The following is a 21,326-nucleotide window of genomic DNA, read 5'->3' as shown; positions in this document are numbered from 1 at the left end:
AGCAGCAGCAGCAGCAGCAGCAGCAGCATGGGAACAACAGCCACAACATTTTTTTTTTGTGATGCTATTTCACTGATATGTCACTTTTGCTTTACACAGCTCCTAAATAGTTTACTACGGTGAGATGTGGGTTTGGTTTTTGAATATCTACACAACAGCTGATTATAGATACTTTCTGTGTACTAAGGAAAGCTTTGACAAATCTATTTGGCAAGTACAATTTGACTTATAATAAACCATATCCATAACTGAACGGATCGGACCTCCATTGTGAAATACAAGCAAAGCATTGTAAAAAGATATCATACTTTAAACAGTGAAAGACTATTTAAAAATGCTATGGTAAAATCCTGTTAATTGGTTAACAGGAAGTTTCCTTCTATTTATTTCTAATCAGTTATGTACAGTATGTGCATAGGGTTGAATGTTTCATCTTATGTTGTTAAATTGTTTGCATTACTGTTATGTTTGTTATCGTGATGGTGTTTTGTTTTTATGTGTACGTCACCATGCACTGTCTATATATTAGTATTTACCTCAGATTGTGAAAAAGCTAATTTGATTCATCACGTAGCTTTCTCTTAACCACCTGTGTCAGTATATTATCAGGGCAAAAACTAATTTTAGTTATTTGGTATGTCTACACTATTTGAGTTAATGAAATATACTTTTTAAACTATAAATTTAAGTTCATTCTGTGAAACTTAAAATGTTCCTAACATAATGATAATACTAATACTAATACTAATACTAATGCTACTACTACTACTACTACTACTACTACTACTACTAATTATAATAAAAAGATTTGTGTAAACTATTCATGAAACCATTCAAATTTGAGCTCAATTTGTGACATTGTTGAGATCTCTTTTTAAACTCCAGAGAACACGCATTACACAATACACACAGACTACTCAGGCCTGTTTCTACATCTTCATTTAAATTGAATTAAAAAAAAAATTCTTGCTACCTTAAAAACACAGGTTACCATTACAATCTCAAACAATTTTGCTGTTTGGTGTTACAGAAGAATCTTTCTAAGTTTCACAAAGAACTGTGCAGCATGCTGCCAAAAGATGGCAATGTTGCTGTGCTGAATTCCACTATTAACCTCTTTCTTTATCTGTCCATTTTTCTTTCTTTCTGTCTTCTTCAGTTTGACCCTCAGATTGACAGAGAACTGAGGACATTGTGGTTCTTCATCTAGACATGCAACATTTTGGTTTAGACTGTTTACAACTTGTACAAAACCCTCTCATATAAGCTGGTCTCTTAATTCATCTCATAATTCTTAATTTATATAAATCTCTCTCTCTTGCTATGTATGTGTGGGGTGTAATGCAGCATTTGTTTTAAGATTTTGAATAAAGTGTGTTGAAAGGCGAAAAAACGTCTCTCTCTCTCTCTCTCTCTCTCTCTCTCTCTCTCTCTCTCTCTCTCTCTCTCTCTCTCTCGCTCCCTCTCCCTCTACAATAATAGTAAACATGGTACAAAAATGTGGTTTTTTAGGACTTCATTGACTATTACTGCATGGATAAGAAAAGTTGAAACCTTCTTTGAAATACCCATTTTTGGCTGAAGAAAGAAAGTCATGCAGGTTTTATACCAAATAAAGTTTAGTAATTGATGACACAAATTTTAATTTCCCTTGCATAGCAGAATTGTATAATGTGCCTGGATCAAAATTCAGGAATCATACATTATGAAAATGTAACACAAATATTATTTCTTTTTGTGAGGCAATTGCTCCCAAATGTAAAAGACAACAACAAATAATACAATATATAGTAAGTTGTCTTACTCACCAACACACAGTATTGCCATGCGTTTTAGAGCAGCCAAATGGACCCACAGCAGGCTAGCAATTCACCCACTATTACCCCAAAATGTGTGTCTCTTAATGGCTTACGAAGCAGCATCCTGCAGGGGAAGGGTTAACAGAGCTGTGTCCATCCCAGAGAAATTGCCACTCTCCACTAAATTACATCCTTCTGAGAATCTTGCAGAGGTAAGCGAGAGATAAAAAAAGCCCAGAAAAGTGTGAGGGTGTCATGTTTTCACAATTTTAATTAATTGTCCAAAAAAAAAAAACATTCTGAAGAAAACTGACAGAAGAAACAGAATTAAGACAGATTTAAGACAGACTCAACTTCTGATCTCAGATGTGTGAGTGAGAGTAAGTTCCGTAGCAAATGAGAAAGATAGAAAATGCATCTCCTCTCTGCTATCTACTGCAGCATATAGGTAGGCTCTTAATGTGTTCTATACCAACAGGTGTTCCTGTGAAGTTTAGTTATTGTGTCATTGCTGAGGATATACTTAAACAATACACACACATGTAAACAGCAAAAATATCAGCCCTTCAATGTCATTCTGTTTTCAGTTTGTTTGTGTAAGGAATAATTGAGGATGGGTGGTTGAATTATTACAAAAAAATAATGCACACCTTCACGTTGTGGCCGTTACACCTCTGGGTGTGCATTCTTTTTCTAATAATTCAGGAGTCAATTATGCTGCTTATACTAAGTTTACCACACCTTAAGACATTGGTCAGGTCATTTATTTCAAATAATTTGACAGGTTTTTGTCCTTAAAACACTCTTGTGTGTAGGAATACTTTCTTTTCTTTACTTTCTTTCTCGCATTACATCTCATCTCAAGCATCTGTTGCTAATTGCAAAATGTAATTTTAGAGCTTGTAACTGAGGCTTGAGCGATTCATAATGCAGTTATTAATGCTGTCTAATGCAGTTATTAGAGAGAGAGGGAGAGAGAGAGAGAGAGAGAGAGAGAGGGGGAGAGAGAGAGAGGGGGAGAGAGATAGATTAATTGGAAGTTTAACTGCTTCAAGAACAGTGATGTTACCACCTCCCTACTAAGAAATGTCATGTAGCTTTTCAAAGCGGAGTGGAGGGGTTTCACCCTGAAGGGGTTTATTCTGCAAAAACAACCACTAGAAGTACATTATACTGCTTATTACACATCTACATACCACAAAAGTAAATAATTAGACACAAAATATTGATTTTGTGAAGAAAAGAAGTTCCCAACAAACAGCTTTGAACTTAGACAAAGTTTCATTTTACAGTAAACACAATCAATAACTGAGGTGCAAGATGATAGCAGATGCGTTTGGATGAAAATAGAGAGAGCACAGCAGTGTGATGACTGACGTGAAAGAAGCGTTGGCCTCAAATACCCGCATTAGCGGTATGCTATTCGGCATTGCTAATGAAGACAGTTCCTATCAGGGAAAAACACACCTCAGAATTTTGTAAATGACCAAATAGAATCAAATATTCCAGAGAGCTGTGTTATATATATAAAGGATAAAACTGCGATTTGAGCAATATGAGCAGTATCACACAAGAAGGAGTGTGATATGGCTCTATATCAGCAAGGTTGTGATTCGGCCGTAGGAAATCACAGCCATGCTGAAATAGAGCCATGTCACACTTCATGGTATTGGGCTTATAATTATCATTATTATTATTTGATGGCTCAAATTTTATAAAAAAAAAAAAAAAAAAATTGTGTGTGAAACTACTTGCTTTCAGCATGGATTCAAATCTCAAGTTGACAGTTTACCATGCCTCTGTTACTAATTCAAAAACGTTACTTTTCAGTTAAGAGCAAGTAACGAAAGAAATGCTAAGTCGCTTCACTAAAGTTCCAAGCTATTGTATGTAAAAGTATTATGTTAAATACTTAAAAAGCTGTATTCTATAAGATACATGCCAAAAGTATTATGTTGAGTACAGTATTATGAGAGAGGGATCAACCAAGTGAGTGCATCTGATTTCTGCATTTGATCGACATCATGCTGCCTGCACCATATCTGCAATAAATAAATAAATAATAAAATAACAATAATTAAAAATAAATAAATAAATAAATCATAGAGATGTCTAGAGGAAAGGACTCTAGAATTTAAATGATTTCTGCTAATGCAGACATAAAGGCTAAATCTAAAATATTGCTCCTTTAAAAGGCCAAAACCAAAAGCCTACACATCTCCAGCCAGGGTTTGCAAATCCTAGCCCGGGTCAGAGAAAGCAAGTCTTTCCTGTTCTGAACGTTCCAAGGAGATTCCTCTAGAGATGACACAAGATCTTAGAACCAGGATTGAGATGGCCAAAACGTAGCTACAAGCAGGAGGTGCATCCTGACAATTTCCACATCCTTGGAACTAGATGCAGCAAGTATTAGGACCTTATTTGGATTGGAAGAAACAGCAGAATGGGGACCTCGGAGTCAGGGGAGAGAACAAGAGAAATGGGAATACTCATCTCAAACTCTTCTGCCAAGTCCACCTCAGCAGATGCAGAACCTGAACCATGGAGTACAGATGCCTAACTCCCGTCACTCCAGAAGAGAGCCAGGAGGGAACGGAGCTTCTTCGTTGTGAAACACTCACAATGAGGGCAATCAGCCTGCTCGAGGGCTGACCAAGCATGCTCCACTCCCAAACACATAACACATACTTTTATGGATTACATTTTATGCAGCCATAATTTTAAGGTCTTGACTTCATAACCTGACCTCCCTCACACGATTTCTCATGGGCTCAGACACCAGCACACGCTGGATGGAAGCATTCCCGTAGCATTGAAGTTCCCTTGATAAGCAAACTCAAATTCAAAACTATTTAAGAAATATAAAAATCAATCAATCAGTCAATCAATCACTCTTAAGTGAAATTTAAAATACAAAAGTTAAAAAAACCCCCTGAAAAATAATTACATTTTTGAAACTATAATTACTTGTCATTACTTGTGAGATAACAGTTAAACACAGAATGTTATAGACACACACACACACACACACACACACACACACACACACACACACACACAGAGATAGAGAGAGAGAGAGAGAGACATTTTATTAATTTAAATATTATAGGGAAAACTTTTTTTAGACACAGACAATTTGCTTGTGACCATTTCAGAGTTGTTCTGTTATTCAGTGCTTTGCTGTGTATATTGATAACTTGAGCCCATGTTAAACATTGTGCTGGCTAGTCCTATGGAGAGTCACATTATTCAAATTCCCATGCAGTTGTGTGCAGGTTGTTTAATATTTGTGATTTATATGCTATGCTCATGGAAATACAGCGATATTAGAGTGAGGCTGTGCTTTTCTCTCTATATCTCTAATCCCAGAGTTCCTATTCCTCCTCTCCCTTATGCCAGTCACATTTTCTAATTAGCTCTCCCCGTGGAAGAAGAAGATGGATTATATTTTAATATCTTGGCCTAAAATTAGTTTAGATTTTAGCAAGTTAGCACTTCAGAGCAGCTGATTTACTCTTGAAGCTGAAAAACCTGTAAGCTTGCAATTAATCATGCTTGGGCCACTCTCGTAAAGAAGGAGAGAAGAAAAGAATAATAATAATTAAAAAACAAAGAAAAAAGGGGGGAAAAAAGAATGAGGAAAGAAAAAATAACCCATGGTGTAAACAAATGATTTTATTATTTTAAGATCCTGTCTGTTATTGCACAACTGTGTGATGCTGTGCTCTTGTGATTATCTTCCCCTGTTTTTATTAATTATTTCTCACACATTAAATGAAGCATCTGTGTCACTGATGACTATGGGAAATACTGTACGTCAGGTTTCCACACAGCAATTCCTTTTCACCAATAGTGACTGGGATACACTGAGAGTTGTGACGATGTTTATTTATTTATTTACGTTTATCTCTGTTTAACCTGGTCTGAGGTTCAAGAAAGGGGAATCCTTAAATAATATTGGATGTTACAGTAGCACACTGGAGTCCATTTTTATTATAAAATGTTTCACTTCCACAGTTTGTCCATATGTATCATCATTCCAGCAAGGTAGCCAATCAGCTTTATTGATGCTAACTGATCAATTGTACTGTATAACATGATATACATGCATCTCACACAGGAAAGAGTGTAGTCAGTTCAGATGATTAGTCTTGTTAATGTTTTACGGATCCAGTCAAGTTCTGTTTACTGTCCTCTAGTGGAGGGAGAGAGGGATCTGTAGTAAAGTTACAGAATTTGAAGCCTGTGTCCACAGTTTACCACAACATAATGACATGATTCTCCCTAGTCCTGCAGAAGTCTCTGACTGATCAGTCTGATAATACATGAGTGAGAGTGAGAATGTGTCCTTATAGATCTGAGCATCATCTCTTTCTTTCTTTTACTCTTTGATGCTCTGTTTCTTCTTTACATTTCTGGCGCTCATTCATGTTGCAATTCTGAGCTGGTTGTAACACTAGAGTTGCATGGCCACTTAGAGACATTAATAATGTTCTCCCACTTAAACGCAATTGGTTTAAGACTTGACAAGGTGTACTCGGACCCAGCATTATAAAGACATAATTTGGACAATATTACAGACAATACAAGACACAGCTCTCCTCATCAAATGGTGTTTTTCATTTCTTGCCACAGTTGCATTTTGCTTGATAACTAAGAGACTAAAGAGATTATGCATTATGTATAGGTATTATAGCATGATTTTCAAATAACCTATAATATCATATCACCAGTATCACCACAAAACTAATTGGTAACTTTAACTGACAGCTATTATTAAATCCAACTTTACCTGCCTGCATGCAGTACACTCACATAAAGCAATACTACATAGCAAATCTTAACTGGTTTATCAAATACAAGTCATTAAGGTATTGTAAACATTAACATTATGAATGTTTGTAAAACTACTTTGAAAAAAAAAAAGTGTATGTGAAATGCAATATACAAAATATGGACTTGACTCAATTAGAAACCACTTGCTAGTTTACTTACAACTGAATGCCTCAAATGAAAATGTGAGTATCTTTCACAGATTTGATCCATAACCTGGAAATCTGTGTCAATTAAGAAGTTAGGTCTTCCTCATAAATGCTCATTGTGTCAGCCCAGCACCTTGTAAACACAACTTTGTTTTTAGTTGTGAGAAAACCAAAACAAATCAGAACAGAACAATTTTAAACTAATTTTGTTTTCACACTCCTGTGTGACTTTACTCCTGGAATTTGCATAAAGCCAGCCAATCAGATTAGAGCTTGCCAGACTGAAAAAGTGCTTCCCGGTTTTGTGTGTAATATGCATCAGATGATCAGTGACTGAATAGTCTGTGGTCTGTTGATATGCAATTTGAGGCTAAGACTACATTAATTCTCTTTGGCTGTATTTTCCCTCTCTGCATTCCACTTACTGTTTTTTTTCCCTCCTATCATCTCTCTCTCTCTCTCTCTCTCTCTCTCTCCTGTTCTCATATGTGTGTTGGCCTCTGGGTCTGGGTGGAGGTGTGTCGGGTCTATGAGTAGCTCCAGCTTCATTAATCATCAGTACTGGGCTTAGCATCAAACCCCCGCCCCGTCTCCTCCTGCCACACACACACACACACACACACACACACACACACACACGCACACACTGAGTTTTATTAATTTGAGTGAGTGAGATGCATATAGGTTTACATTATCCTGCTTTCTTAATCTGTGTGGGTCCATCAGTAGAGTGTGTATTTGTGACAATGAAAATCGATCAAATTGGAAAGGGCTTTATATATTCTTTATATGGTACTTATTTCAAATGTCAAGTCGTGCAGCATCTCTCAAAGTGAACAGGTACAGACTGATATGAAACAAACATTCCCAGTCCATTGGGAGGATGTGCATGCATGTATTGAATTTCCCCCAGTAATGTTTTAAATGTGCTTTTAAATGTTACATCTTTTATTTCTGTAATGCTTGTCAAATGAGTTTAAATATATATAATATTGTAAACTATGCTGTATTCCCTCAAATCCATTCAATTCGTCTTATATTTTTCTCCATGGACGTTCCTGCTTATTAAGAAATGTTCATAATTTGATTATTGCTGTTGCCTCTAGTAATTCTGTGTGTGATTTTTAATTTCCAGCCCATTTTAAGCCAGATATTTAGTAATTTTTAAACAATAGATGACTTAAATAAAACATCCCAGGATGTTGGGTAAAAACGTTTATTATTTCAAAATAACCCAGCATGTGTTCTGTCCCATATTTACCCAGCACTGGGCTGCCCAGCATTTTTTAGAGTGTATGCAAATGTAATATATGTAGACCTGTAAATATCCTACAGTGGTGGCCAAAATTATTAGAACACTAGAATTTTCACCAGCTAAAAAATGGTCAGTATTTTTTAATATCACGTAAGCTCTGCAGGTAACATGTAAGAAAAAAAAAATCACAAATGAAAGCTCATCAATATTTAAGTTATTTGTAGATTTGAGGTTAAATATAGAGGCAACTCAACTCATACACTCTAAAAAATGCTGGGTTATTATTTTTATTTTTGTAACCCAAATGCTGGGTTCAGCCTGTTGGGTCATTTTATTGGTTATTTCAAAATAACCCAGCATGTGTTCTGTCCCATATTTACCCAGCACTGGGCTGCCCAGCATTTTTTAGAGTGTATGCAAATGTAATATATGTAGACCTGTAAATATCCTACAGTGGTGGCCAAAATTATTAGAACACTAGAATTTTCACCAGCTAAAAAATGGTCAGTATTTTTTTATCTTTTGCTGTAGTGTGTCAATAGGAAATATTGGTTTACATTTACATACATTAATTTTGCCATTAATTGTAATAATTCAGTGAGATTTTTGTTTGCACAAGGAGTCTGACAACAGTCAGCGCTGCACACAGAGATCATCATCCAGTCTGTCTGGAATGACATGAAGAAACAGAACAAACTGAGACAGACTAAATCCGTTGAACTCTGGCAACGTCTCAAAGATGCTTCAAGAGACCTACGAATTCATATCATGTGATGACGTGACCAATAGAAGATAAATAAGTCTTCTATAAATAGACATAGCTGAATTATATATACCTTTGTCCATATATACACTATATGGACAAAATTCAATTCAATTCAATTCAATTCAATTCAGGGTTATTTGTATAACGCTTTTCACGATACAAATCGTTGCAAAGCAACTATACAGAAAATTAAGTTTCTACAATATATTTAGTAGTAGCTTATCAGTGGTGAATGTCAGTTAATGTACATATGGCAGAAATGTACAGAAATGTACAGAAAATTTAAATACAAAAGTATTGGGACACCCCCTTCTTTAGAACAGGAAAAGGCAAATCCAAAACTGTGGCAACAAAGATGGAAACATAATTCATATATTTAAAAATTTTATTTCCATCTCTGTTGCAACATTTTTGGAAGTGTCTAAAATGACTGTACCCAGATGTACAAGACATTGGTGTTTGGTGTTTTTCATGTGCTCAAAGTGCGACTGCCCTTTGAGACTCTCTTTAAGCTTGATTGTACTGTTCTCAATGGATTTATACTCAGCTTGTCACAAGCAAAAGGTATTTCAGTTTCGTCATGTATAACATTTTCTTGATGTGTTGCATGAAGGTGGGTGTGGACGAACGGAGGGCAGAAGTGTGGCTGGAGCACACCATGTTTGTTTTGGTCTTATGTGCTGTGCACCTTTAAGGGGTTTGACAGATGCATTGGTCTCTATGTAGTGCATCAGCATCAGTGTTACCTCACCATCAGCTGAGCTTTTTAAAGTGGCGTTCAAAATTGAAATAATCTGGGCACCTTGTTTTGCTCCTGAATGAATCCCGATTGTGTTTTTGAATGGAGTAGTTGAATGGATGTAGTTGAACTGACTCACTTACTGATGCGCCCAAGCCTCTGTATGTAACTAATTCTAAAGGATGTGACACACCAAGCCAACATCAAAATCAAGTCAAGTAATGTACCTATTGTTAGGATTGCAATTGCTACTTTTAACATTTTATTATGCAGAATACATATTTTCAACATTTTATTATTATTTTTTAGTACACTATGTTACACCTTAAATGACAAGGAATTTTTAATGCATATTGATAAGCAAATCCCTGCAGTCATTCACTCAAATGCAGGAGGCTACCCACCGCTGATTGATTTTATAGATCAGTACTCTTACTTTGTGTTAACAATTGACTCATTTGTTTTTATTTTTATTTATCTGTTTTTAGGATAATTGTCTGAGATTTATTGACAAACTGTTAACCTGTTAACAATGTAAAGCTGCTTTGACACAATCAGTATTGTAGCTTTAGCACTAAATAAATATAGGTGACTTGACTTGAGACAAAGTTGATACTTCAATGAAACATAACTAAGAACATAGTCTGCTGAACTATTTAAGAACAACCTTGAAGCTATAAAATGTTCCTTTGTGAATATGCAGGTGCAAGTATAAACTTTGTCTAGACCAACCATGCTGTTTGACAAGCCAATTTACATATTAAGCAAATATAGCAGGTTCATTATTGTGCTGTAGAAGTAGAAATCTCTCCTTGTATTCCTTCTCTTGTTCCTGTGAGTTATGGTTTTCAAGTGAAGGAAGGCAGTAGAAGCTCACTAAAATGTCAATAGAAATACTGAGTCGGAAGGGGAAGGCGCTGCTAATTAGCACCCATTTAGATTTTATGATAGTTCAGTGATAGCCCCACCTGACACAGACTGCTATAGTTACATATTGTTCTAGCCTGAGGGAACCATAGGAAAATCTGGATTTATTGGTTCTATCATACCAGCATATTTCACTTGCCATTATGTCGTGCCAGAGCTCAATGATGGTGGATTATTTATTGCAGATAAAATCGGTAGAGCTAGTTGGTGGCAGGATGGCCTGATGTCTGTGTTCTTCATCATTAACATCCGCATTATATGTCAAGATCCAGTCCGGTTCATCTGATGCAACATTGTTCTTTATGCAAAGACAGCAGATGTTCTGAGGTGAGTTTCATTCTAGTATTCTATTCTCCACTGATGTAAAATGTTTTTTAAAATTGATATTTCTTGCTCTAATTAAATGAACTGCATTTAAAGCCATTGCAAAATAAATAAACGCACAACTGTACATTGATCAATATTAAGGTGCCAAGTTGCTTTTGCCAACTGCAAATAGCTTACATTTAAGAAACACTATTATATGGTTTATCATTATCATAAAGTGAGTGTAACGCTCAGCCTTGAGAAACCTATTGCTTTTATTAATATTTCAAAGCAATTTTAAAATCAGTCCTTAAAAGCATAGTATAATTTCTGCTCTGCAACAATTCTAAGCAAATAATCGTTTACCTTTTGACCCTTGTATTGTGTCAACATTGAAGATGCACTTTAGCATTTCCAAGGTCAAATAGGTATAGTGTAACCAGTATTTTAAAATGTTCATGTTTTGAACTATTCTACTGTAGATTTTGTCAGATTTTTTGTTTCCCTTCTTGTCTTTACATTATACGGTCAAATTGACCCACAACTTGTGTAATAGCTTTGTTTATAAAAATATGTAATTTTCTATTCTCTTTATTTATTTATTTTTTAATGAAAGATGGGTCTATGTGACTCCAAGGAAAGGCTACACAATTAGTTCTCCGTCTAAGAACACTGTAATGTGTGCTTCATATGTTTAATAACACAAGAAAGCCAGAGCATGTTTTCATGATGGTATTTCTCTGCATGTGGCCGCTCATATTAGGAAGGTTTAAACCTTTTCTGTAGTGCATTATTGTGTAGCTCAGATGCAGGCATGATTTCTTCCTTAGTATCTCTCTTCGCCTTCTCCCTATCTGAAGTAGACGGTTGCAGTGTTTATGCCTGTTGTGTATTAGTTGATGTTTATTTACTACATCCCTTAAACCCTTGGATGTTGGTATTTATCCTATTTACACATCAATATTACCTCTCCATGAGGGCCATAAGAGTGGCATTTAGGTGCTTGTATGTGCGGGTATTAAAATGCGCTCTGTGGCGTGTGGGGAGTGCGTTAGGGAATAGACTGGGCCCTCGCCTCCTATTACCCAGAATAAAAGTGTCAGCCGCCTTAATTACATCCCTGCCTGCCTCTGCCGTTTTTTTACAGTGTCCCCGCTGCAGTGTCTGCATGGAGAAACTCTCCATTACTGCTGCTTTAGCCAGACACAAGAGGGGTTGCTAGAACTTTAGCAGATATTCTGATACTCGGTTCAAATTCAGTTAAATTCTGTTCACTGTATAAACTCTATTATGATTTTACTTTGAATCCTGACAACAATGAAAAATTAAAAACAGTTGAAGTTCAGCATGCTGGTGTTCCTTTAGTGCTTTATATAAATATCTCTATTCTGCCTTTCATCCATGAGTTGTAATATGAGTTCCCGATACAGTCCGAACACTCTGTCACCAAATATCAGTGCTGTCAGAAGAGCTGAGCACTGAGGGTAACCCACCTTCACAGTGGGTTACCCTGCGAGTCTGCAGGGGTCACAGTCTACCAGCCAATCTCTTCTGCAGGAAGCGGGGACCGTTGCAGATCAGCTGCTGTTTATTCTGCGCTATGGATCAGTGCTTGGAATATGTCTACATCCTCTCAGACAGTCTCACAGCATGGACGAATGTGTGGGCGACAGACAGTGCTCATTCTTCACATGCTCCCAGGCCCCCAAGACCAACAGCCCGGAGAGACCACAGACTGTCTCCTGGGAAAAAAAACAATGGGAGAGTCTGAGGGATGAAGCTTGGAAGAGGATTTATACAGAGAGCAGTTTTGCGGCTTTTTGTCTTTCCTCATTAAAGCAGACAAGAATTACCAAGATGGCCGCAGAGTGAACATATGTGGTTCAAATTGGCGCCACTTTTGAGACCCTATTTCACCGGCGCACCCCAAACCCTCTTTAGGATAATGGATTCTCACAGAGATGAGGCCTAATGCACTCAGGTGAATTGTCTGGATCCTCATTCATTAGTTTTAATGGTTTGATGGTGACAACCATGTTAGCCATAAACACTATTTATGACACGCATTACGCGCAATCCTCACATGCGGGCAAAATTCCTAAGCAAAGCTATGGACCTCTAATTAGAAGAATACGATTCTAATTAGAGGAGTGAGGAGCCATCCGGTGCTGCCCCTGACAATCCAACAGCGCAATCAAACTCCACTTAACTCAACTCACACTTTAAATGGAAGCTGCTCCCTGCACCAAGTAAACCTCCTCTCTTCATGCCCAATTGATCAAATTACTCCAGTTAATGCTCTCTTTTTCACTTTCTTTCTTTCTGTTTTTCTTTCTCATCTTGTATTACTTTGTCGCTCTTTTGTGTTGCAGTCTGTCATTGACATTGTATTGCAGTTAATTAACACTCAACATTTTTAATTAAAATTGTAGACGCAGAAAACCTCCAAGTACTTTTTTTTCTAAGCAAAATTCCTTATCACTATGACGTCTATATTCTTATTTCTTTGATCGGCTGCGTTTTCCTCTGGCCAGAGGCCGTTAAAGCATCACTCGGCTCTAGAATGCAATCAGGCGCGCCAGCTAGCCAATTATAGGGTGTAAATTTGGATTCTAGAGTGACCTTATCATGGTGATCCTAGCTGCGACCCCACTATAAAGGCTCAGCGTGTCCCGTACATCCCCTCCATGTTACCTCCCGTTTTTCATTTGAGAGATCTTTATGAGGGTGGATATGAAAGGAAGCAGGTCGTGTGTGCGGTGTCTCTTCCTCTTTGGAGGTGCAGACAGGAGCAAGTCTTTGTTTGCTTTGATTCTGTTCGGACTACTCCAGCAGAGCAAGGGTCGGATATTGCACAACACCGTCCTTTGTTTGTAATCGTCCCTCAGATCTGGAAGACTATATGGTCATACCACTATGTCTTTCTCTCCCTCCCTGTCTTTCTATCGGTTTGTTTCTGACTGCAGAGAGTTAAACTCAAAAGCTTTGTATCATGGAAACATGATGAGATTCTGGCTTTAGAGTCTACTGCAAAACCTCCATCTGTCATAGGTCATGGGATGTGTGTCCAATGTGATCTCTGTATATGTGAAGCATCATCACATTCATTTGATAATGGTCCTTGAATTTCCTTTCTTTCTGTTTGAGATGGTAACTCAGGTTACAGTTAACATTTTCTTTGTAAATCATTAACAGAGTGAAGAAGCACAGTAAAATGTTACACCATCTCGGGCTGTAATTGCGAATAGTTACTTTTCATGTTTTTCTTCCTCTTATAAGCTTCCCCTATAAGTTTCACAGATCCTAAAGTCAACATGATATAGATTTCAACACCCATTATACATTCTTAAAATCATAATGTAACATAAGTAGTGACAGTATAGTGTACAGCAAGAGATAAAGTACAGCCATACCACCTATTTTTTTTTTTAAATCTTACGTTTTACAGTCCATAAAAGTGTACAAAAAATCATGCTGACACTATGAACACTATATTACAGAACTATACTCTCAGTATTATGGTCTTTATTTTACATTTATATATGTTCATGCACAATGTGCAATGAACCAACACTCAACACTTGATAAGCAAAAAAAACAAAAAAACATTGTATGTGGTTGAAGTTAACTACTATAGGACACATCGCAGAAACCTTTTCACTCGCTTTTCACAACAAGCTCATGATACTATTCATGAATTATTCAGAAAATGCATGAATTGCTTATATTTGCCAGGATTCGTGCTGACTTTTCACAGAGACACATAAATGGGAAGTGTTAGTACTGAAGCATATCCAAAATGCTGAGGGGGATTTTTAACAAAATGCAAGCACTATCTATTATTAGCCTAAACCCTCAATGAATTTATGCATATAACCCAAACTTATACAGACAGAAAAGCTAGTTTAAGTCTTGGGACTTTTTTTTTTTTTAATGGATATTATAATTATTTCTTTTAAGCTTTGACACCCCTCTCTTCACACATACAAACACACACACACACACACACACACACACACACTGCTCAGTGTCTGAACGTGAAGCACACACCTTCTGACACTGCCTCCAGCCTGGCTGCCCCCGGCAACCTGCTGCCGAGAAACGCTGTGCCAGTTGCTGTACTTTAATTGGTCATTTGGGGAAAACTGAATACAGAGGTGGGACATTCATCAGGAAATTAACCCAGCAATAATCCAGCCTTCCCATAGGGCAGCCACCAGCTGTGGGTACAGCAGAGAAGACTATGGGATGCTGCAAGAGTCGCACTGGGAGTGAACAGCGGGTGTGTGGTGGGATCGCGTGAACATATCCTATGTGTCCTGTGATAGGCTCTTTGTGGTAGTGCTCCTACCAGAAATCATTGGGGGGTATCTGGGGAGGATGGGGGTGAGTAGTGGGGGGAACCTGGCAACATAAACGTCAGTGTTAAAAGTGAGTGAAAATGAAATTTCTGAATATATCTATTCAAACTAGGCTTAATTTAGGCTAAACAATGAAATTGAATGAACCGATTCTATCAATTTATTTTTGTTTTAGCGCATGTATTATTAACGGTTTTGTGAATTTGCTTCTGTGAATGTCCCATTTAACATAAAAACTCATAATGAAAACAAACTAATTTACACAAACATCCTCTATATATCTTCAAATAGATCAGAAGTAGATGCCTCACGTCAGTTTATCTCTTTATATACATAATGTGAGCTATTGATATAAGATGATCAGCTGGAGACATGAGATGACATTTATATGTATTTGACCCTGCTCTCACAGATCAAAGCAAACATGAATGCTTGTTTGAAACTAATTATGAGCCAAGAGATTCATAAATGCAGGTATTGTTTGGGTAAAAAAAGTACTCACATTTTGCATTTTGCAAACTCTTTTATAATGTTTGTTCATGCTTTTTGTTTGTTTGTTTGTAGCACAAATTCAGTTATCCAACAAAATTAACAGAAGTTGCTAATTAAACTGTGGAATAGGCTGGGGTCAAGGGTGCAGAACACAAGTGAAAATCATATGAATCAAATATTTATCAACAAAAATAAGCAAAATATTACCAAATCACATCTTTTAAAGTGTCTGAACCCACTGTTAAGGTGTGTGGTGATGTCATATATGAGTGATTGTACATTTCTGCTGCATGTCAATAAATTCTGAACACCTCTCAACCATATACATCTCTATTTTCCCCTCTGCACTTTAGATAGACATGAAGTAATTGGCATGCAAGGAGTTGCACGTTTCACTTTCTAATTTTAAGGGTCAACAGCATTTTAATACCATTTTAAACACACGGCCAATGTTTTTCTTTTTTTATGACGCAAGTACAAGCGGCTTTTGATGGTCGAAGCAGTCAAGCATGGTTAAAGAGAGGAGAGACGGCAGCTGCTGCGAGTGCCTCTTAATTTCCTCTGCTGACCCTGCTTCACCTGGCTCAGCATAGAAATCATAATGCTATTCAACTGTGAAGAGAAATGATATAGTGTATTTACCATAACTATTTATGCAGGGCTGCACTAACAGAGGGGCCTGCTCCTAATAAAATGAAGTGTTGTAACTTCTGCACAGGCAGGGCTGTAGTAGAACCACCTGAGAGCTTTTGGTCTTGCTGCATTCATCACTGACACTGGAGAATACAGTATTTCTAAAAAAATGATTTCATGCTTTAAATTTTTTTAATTGCTAATTTGTTTGTTTCATAAATGGAATGTATTCATTTTCAGATCCACTGGGATTCGAGGTTCATCTATGGGGATACCATTAAATTTAATTTTGACCACTCAATCTGTAAAAATAAAAAGATAAATAAATAAATAAATAGATAGATAGATAGATAGATAGATAGATAGATAGATAGATAGATAGATAGATAGATAGATAAATAAATAAAAATTGATGATGCAGTTTCAAAAGGAAATTTAAGGGGTGATTATTTTATAATCGACATCTAACTGAGTTTTTAACCTGGAACATACTTTTACATAATTTTATTTATTTATGCAGTGCTTTACAATTGTAGCTCCGTGTAGCTTTGTTTTTCTGTTGGAATGTTGGATTCTGTTGGAATTTATCTTACTACTTACTACAATGAAAATGTTACTCTGCTGTTAAAACTATTAAAATGTAACTTAATTTTCACCATAGTTCTGATATTATCTATCAAACTAACTTGATATCATTCACTTTTTAATCTAAACTGCTAGTGCAGTGCATTAGCATTCCATTAGCCTGTTAGCATGTCATACCATTTCTTTTCTCTCTTGCTCAGTTTTTCAAATTACTATTCATCAAACAACTGTGGTATGTTGGAATCATTCAACAAACATGGTGATTTCTTCCCCTGCTATTGTCACTTGCACTGCTTGCCACATGTTTAGTGTAGCCTTCTCTGTCAGCTGTGAGGGATTCACATGTGATTATTGATAAATCCCTGACATTGACATTCATACTGACTAATGTATACAGGACACCAGAGCACCATACAGACTTTATAAAAAAATTAGCTGATTTTATGTCTGAGTTAACGCTGGCTGCAGATAAAGTCTTAACTGTTGGTGATTTATCCATGTAGATAATGAAAAAGATGCATTGGAATCAGCATTTATAGACATTCTAAACTCTATTGGGGTTAGACAACACGTTTTAGGACCTACTCATTGTCAGATTTGTCTTAATTCCTCAGCATATCCAATAGCCCAGCTCCTTTACGCTTAAAGAAGATTAAGGAAAACAGTATGACACCATGGTATAACGAGGACACTCACGCCCTAAAGAGAGCAATCCAGAAAATGGAGCGTAGCTGGAAGAAAACAAAATTAGAGGCATTTCATATTGCATGATGGGAAAGTACTTCCTCCTACAGAAAAGCCTTAAAACTGCTAGATCTGCTTACTTTTCATCTCTTTTAGTAGAAAACAAACACAACCCCAGGTATTTATTCAATACAGTGTCTAAATTACTGAAAAATAAAGCATCAACAGGCACAGACATTTCCCAAAAGCACAGCTGTAATGACTTTATGAACTTATTTACTTCGATACTATTAGAGACGAAATTATAACCGTGCAGCCGCCAGCTACTGTTTTGCATCAGAAAGTGCACTATAGATCAACTGAGGAATAATTCCACTCATTCTCTGCTATAGGAGAGCAAGAATTGTATAAACTTGTTAAATCATCTAAATCAACAACATGTATGTTAGACCCAATACCATCTCCGCTACTAAAAGAGGTGCTTCCAGAAGTCATACTGTAGATAATCTTCTGAATATTATTATTTCATCACTGTCATTAGGATATGTCCCAAAAACCTTCAAACTGTTATTAAGCCTTTGATTAAAAAAAAAAACAATAAAATAAAAAAAAAAACACACAGCTTGATCCTAGAGAATTAGTTAATTACAGACAGATGTCAAATCTCCCTTTTCAGTCAAAAATACTAAAAAAACTATATCCTCACAATTATGTTCCTTCTTGGAGAACAATTATTCCAGTCAAGATTGAGACCGTATCATAGTACCAAGACTGCTGTCATCAGAGTTGCAAATTACCTGCTCTTATCATCGTATCATGGTTGTGTCTATCAATTAGTGCTACTGGATCTTAGTGCTGCATTTGACACTATCAACCACAACATTCTTTTGGATAGACTAGAAAATTATTTTGGCATTCGGGGAATTGCATTGGCATGGTTCAAATCATACTTATCTAACCGTCATCAGTTCGTAGCAGTGAATGAAGAGGTGTCATATCAATCACAAGTGCAGTATGGAATACCACAAGGTTCAGTACTAGGACCATTGCTCTTCACACTTTACATGTTACCCTTGGGTGATATCATCAGGAAACATGGTGTTAGCTTTCACTGTTATGCTGATGATACTCAGCTCTTTATTTCTTCATGGCCCGATGAAACATATCAATTCGCAAAACTAACAGAATGCATAGATGATATAAAAATCTGGATGACTAGTAATTTCCTACTGCTAAATTCAGAAGAAAAAAAAAAAAATAATAAAAATAATAATAAAATAAAATAAAAATAATAATAATTATCGGAACAAAAACCTCTGCGTGTAATAACCTAGAACACTGTCTAACAAAAAAATGTCCATCTTAAAAATATAAAACTGGCCTCCAACTGAGTCTGGTTTCTCTCAAAGTTTTTTTCTCCATCACTGATGGAGATTTGGTTGCCACTGTTGCCTTAGTTGGAGACACTTAATTTCTGGCAATATTGTTGGCTTGATTGCACAGACACTATTTGTAGAGAACTTAACTGAGCTGGACAATGACATCACTGAATCAACAGTGAACTGACTTTAACTGAAACATTGACTGTTTGACATACTATTTTCCTGTTTAACACTGTAAAGCTGCTTTGACACAATTTGTATTATATAAAGCACTATATAAATAAAGGTGACTTGATTGATATAGTTGTTATGGAAGCAGACTCAGATACAGATATTAACAATAATGAGTAGAGATGCACCGATAGTAAATTTCTCAGCCGATACCGATAGTCGATTGTTTAGCGTGCTATCAGCCGATACCGATACCGATACCAATAGTTTGGTGGTTCTGCATTTTATATCTTCTTTAAAATTAATAATATTCCATAATAATTCCATAATTCTGAACGCAATGCATATAAAACTTTATTATATCCATTTAAACAGTTGTTTCACAGTGACTGGTCTCATAAACAGAAAACACATTGCTCAAATTAACATTAACGCATTAACAAAATGTGTAAGATTAAATTAAAACTTTTTAACTTTTTCTGTTATTAATTCATATTAACATTGACTAAAACATTTTTCTTTTTTATTCTAAGAAATAAAACCTTCTGTTATGCTCAAAAGCATCTCAGCTTTATCATTGAACATCAAGCTGGTAATATTAAATATTAACAGTTTTGATTATATTAACTCATATTAATATTAATTGGATATGAGAAGCATCCTGTTCTTCTCACAAAGCATTTCCCTCAAATACATGTCTAAGGTAAAACTTTCTTTACAAACAAGCATTTCTGTTTTAGCACTAAACATTAAACTGGTCATTTTAATCAAAACTTTTTTTGATGATATTCTCTAACATTAACTGGATACAAAAAGCATCATGTTCTCACAATCAATCAGCATTTCCCTCAAATAAGTGGTTAATGTTTCTGCATCATGGAACACCAAACTGGTAATTTTAACTTTTTTGAATGTTCTTAAGTGACATTAACATTAACAATTCTGAACATCTGCTCACAACAACCTCTCATTCAATTCCCTTATTTAAAGGTAAGGGGTAAGTTCTTCACAAATAAAAGCATTTCTGCTTTATCGCAGCTTAAACAATTTCTTTTCTCGTTTAGGACATTAGATGCTGAGCTAAAGGTTCTTTCACTATCGACACTCGTACAAGGCGCGGACAGGTATTTTCTCGCCACTTGCGCAAGCTCAGGCAGACGGCCTTGATTAGCGGCCCAGTACGTTAGCGCGCTCTCGTGCCTGGGAATCACCGGCTCTGCTAGGTAACTGGCAACTTGCGTTGACACACTCGCATTCTCCGCCACAGTCCCGTTTTCTTGAACAATTTCGTTGAATATGGCAGAGAAAGATGCTGTTGTTGATTCTCTTGTTTCTATGCAAGCCTTCTTTTGCTGTACGATATCTAAAAAATAATAAATAAATAAATACATAAGCCCACCGTGTTTTAAAAGCAGACTTCTGAATTATTGAATTGCCTATTATATTGAATATTATATTTCTTTAGATGGAAACTTACCTTCTAGATTCTGCACATTTTCTCTGTCTCCAGTATGTCCGAGTTTCTTAATCTCCGCAACTATCATTTCGTGCATTTGTTGTTTCGTGTCAGCATCAAAAAACTTGTCTTTATATTGCGGGTCAATGACCGTTGCGATACAGCACATATGGTTGGAAGTGGTGTTCCTGAACTGTTTTTGCACTGCCTCCAGTAATGCTTTTTAACTCCGTGGTCACTGTCCGCTTCTTTGCTGAGTAACCTTTTTAGAGTCTGAAGCAGGGGTATAATGTCAGCAGCGGATGCATCTTCTTTACTAATCTCTCTGGTTATTTGTTCAAAGGGAGAGAGAAGTGTAGTTATGCTTTCCATTAGTGTCCACTGCTGCGCAGTAAGTGTGACTGGTAGTTCGTAATCTGCAGCGTATGCAGCAAGCGCTCTTTTCTGTTCCAAAAGGCTTTGCATCATATAGAAGGTGCTATTCCACCTCGTATTTACATCCTGCTTAAGTCTCTTTGGTGGAAGATCCATCTGTGACTGAATGGACTGTAGACGTGAAGAAGCAAGCTGCGAGTGCTTAAAGTGGCCCACAATCTTTCGGCACATACTGACCAATTCTGTCACACTTCTCTGGCTTAATATTCCTTCGTTGACAGCCAGCTGGAGGGAATGAGCCATACAGGGCAAACTCATAATCTCACTGTCCGTCATGGCTTTAGCCATGTTCCTCGTGTTGTCACGTACAACAGCGTGCACTCTTGATCTGTCGATTTTTCATTTGTCTAACA

Source organism: Sinocyclocheilus anshuiensis, unplaced genomic scaffold, assembly GCF_001515605.1.
Source record: "Sinocyclocheilus anshuiensis isolate Anshui unplaced genomic scaffold, SAMN03320099.WGS_v1.1 scaffold355, whole genome shotgun sequence".
Taxonomy (NCBI): Eukaryota; Metazoa; Chordata; class Actinopteri; order Cypriniformes; family Cyprinidae; genus Sinocyclocheilus; species Sinocyclocheilus anshuiensis.
Note: the sequence above shows the minus strand (reverse complement) of the source record.